Here is a 2,385-nt window from a genome sequence, read left to right as displayed (position 1 = left end):
TTTTCTTTTTTTTTTTTTGAGACAGAGCCTCACTATGTGGCCCTTGGTAGAATGCCATGGCATCACAGCTCACAGCAGCCTCAAACTCTTGGGCTTAAGCAATTCCCTTGCCTCAGCCTCCCAAGTAGCTGAGACTATAGGCGTCCGCCACAAAGTCCGGCTATTTTTTTGTTGCAGTTGTCATTGTTGTTTTAGCTGGCCTGGGCTGGGTTCGAACCTGCGAGCCTCAGTGTCTGTGGCCGGCGCCCTACCCACTGAGCTATGGGCACCTCCCAAGCAGGTTTTCTTTATACTGGTGAAAGAGATACCGTGCGGTGCTTTAGTTGTCGTGCAGCAGTAGATAGATGGCAATATGGAGACTCAGCAGTTGGAAGACACAGGAAAATATCCCCAAATTGCAGATTTATCAATAGTTTTTATTTTGAAAACAGTGCCATGCAACCTACAAATCCTGGTGTCTAGAATGGTCAGTACAAAGTTGAAAACTATTTGGGAAACAGAAATTATTTTGGTTTAGAAAGGCCATCTGAGACTCATGCAGACTCTCTTCTGAGAACTGGACAGGTTGTAGATATATCAGACATCATTTACCCAAGGAATCCTGCCATGTGTAGTGAAGAAGCTAGATTAAAGTCATTCCAGCATTGGCCAGACTATGCCCACTTAACCCCAAGAGAGTTAGCTAGTGCTGAACTCTACTATACAGGTATCAAGTACAGTGCTTTTGTTGTGGTGGAAAATTGGAAAATTGGGAACTTTGAGATCGTGCCTAGTCAGAACACAGGCGACACTTTCCTAATTGCGTCTTTGTTTTGGGCCAGAACATTAATACTAGAAGTGAATCTGGAGTTGTGAGTTCTGATAGGAATGGCCCAAATTCAACAAATCTTCCAAGAAATCCATCCATGGCAGATTATGAAGCAAAGATCATTACTTTTGGGATGTGAATATACTCAGTTAACAAGGAGCGCTTGCAAGAGCTGGATTTTATGCTTTTAGGAGAAGGTGATAAAGCAAAGTGCTTTCACTGTAGAGGAGGGCTAACTCATTGGAAGCCCAGTGAAGACCCTTGGGAACAACATGGTAAGTGGTATCCAGGGTATAAATATCTGTTAGAAGAGAAAGGACAAGAATATATAAACAATATTCATTCAACCCATTCACTTGAGGAGTCTCTGGTAACAACTGCTGAAAAGACACCATCACTTGCTAGAAAGAACTGATGATACCATCTTCCAAAATCTTATGGTACCAGAAGCTATACGAATGGGATTCAGTTTCAAGGACATTAAGAAAATAATGGAAGTCAAAATTCAGATATCTGAGAGCAACTATAAATCAGTTGAGGTTCTGATTGCAGATCTAGTGAGTCAGGTTCTGATCTAGTGAGTTGAGGTTCTGATTGCAGATCTAGTGCTCAGAAAGACAGTACACAAGATGAATCAAGTCAGACTTCATTGCAGAAAGAGATTAGTACTGAAGAGCAGCTAAGGTGCCTGCAAGAAGAGAAGCTTTACAAAATCTGTATGGATAGAAATATTGCTATGGTTTTTATTCGTTATGGACATCTGGTCACTTGTAAACAATGTGCTGAAGCAGTTGACAAATGTCCCTCATGTGGTACACAGTCATTACTTTCAAGCGAAATATTTTTGTCTTGATCTAACTCCATAATAGGCATGTTATGTTCTTATTACCCTGATTGAATGTGTGGTGCGAACCGACTGTAAGTAATCAGCATTGAATTCCATTAGCATTTACTGCTAAGTAGAAAAAAAATGTAAATGGTAGTTGTCTTAGTTGCCAATCTATGCTTTGGATTTCTGGATTTTGGGGGGTATTAGCTGTTTTATTTATCCAATTTCTTTTACTGTTGTTTAATTAAAACTTTAGACTAAGAAGCATTATGTTACACATACAACTGATCACAATGTGTAGTATACTGACTTAGTTTCTCAGTGTAAGTACATTAATCATCTGAATTTGTCACTCTTGTCAGATAGGCTTAACAAATGGAGCATTCTGTATGAATGTGGAGATTAGAGTTAATCTCCCCAATCACATCACTTGTTATGTGTGAAAAAGGAATGAACTGTTCCACATTGGTGGAAAGATGTGGAGATTATTTGTATTTTTTTTCTTTCTTATAGCATAACTATGTACATTAATGCAATCATGGGGTACAGTGTTCTGTTTTTATATACATTTTGAAATACTCTCATCAAACTGGTTAACATAACCTTCATGTCATTCTCTTAGTCATTAAGATATTCATACTCTGCTTTTAGAAAGATTCACTTGTACCCTTGTAAGATAAACCATATAGGTGACACCACCAATCACCCTCCCTCCACCCATCCACCCCTCTCGCCTCCCCCCTCCCAC

The 2,385-nt window shown here is 39.6% G+C and overlaps 1 pseudogene; it reads left to right on the top strand.

Annotated features, from left to right (window-relative positions):
- The first annotated feature begins 261 nt into the window (after window positions 1–261).
- LOC100944667 lies at window positions 262–1,666 on the top strand (annotated as a pseudogene).
- The last annotated feature ends 719 nt before the right edge of the window (window positions 1,667–2,385 follow it).

This window comes from Otolemur garnettii, unplaced genomic scaffold (assembly GCF_000181295.1).
Source record: "Otolemur garnettii isolate 467f Iridium unplaced genomic scaffold, OtoGar3 scaffold00153, whole genome shotgun sequence".
In the NCBI taxonomy this organism is placed as follows: domain Eukaryota; kingdom Metazoa; phylum Chordata; class Mammalia; order Primates; family Galagidae; genus Otolemur; species Otolemur garnettii.
Note: the sequence above shows the minus strand (reverse complement) of the source record. Positions and strands in the feature narration are given on the sequence as shown.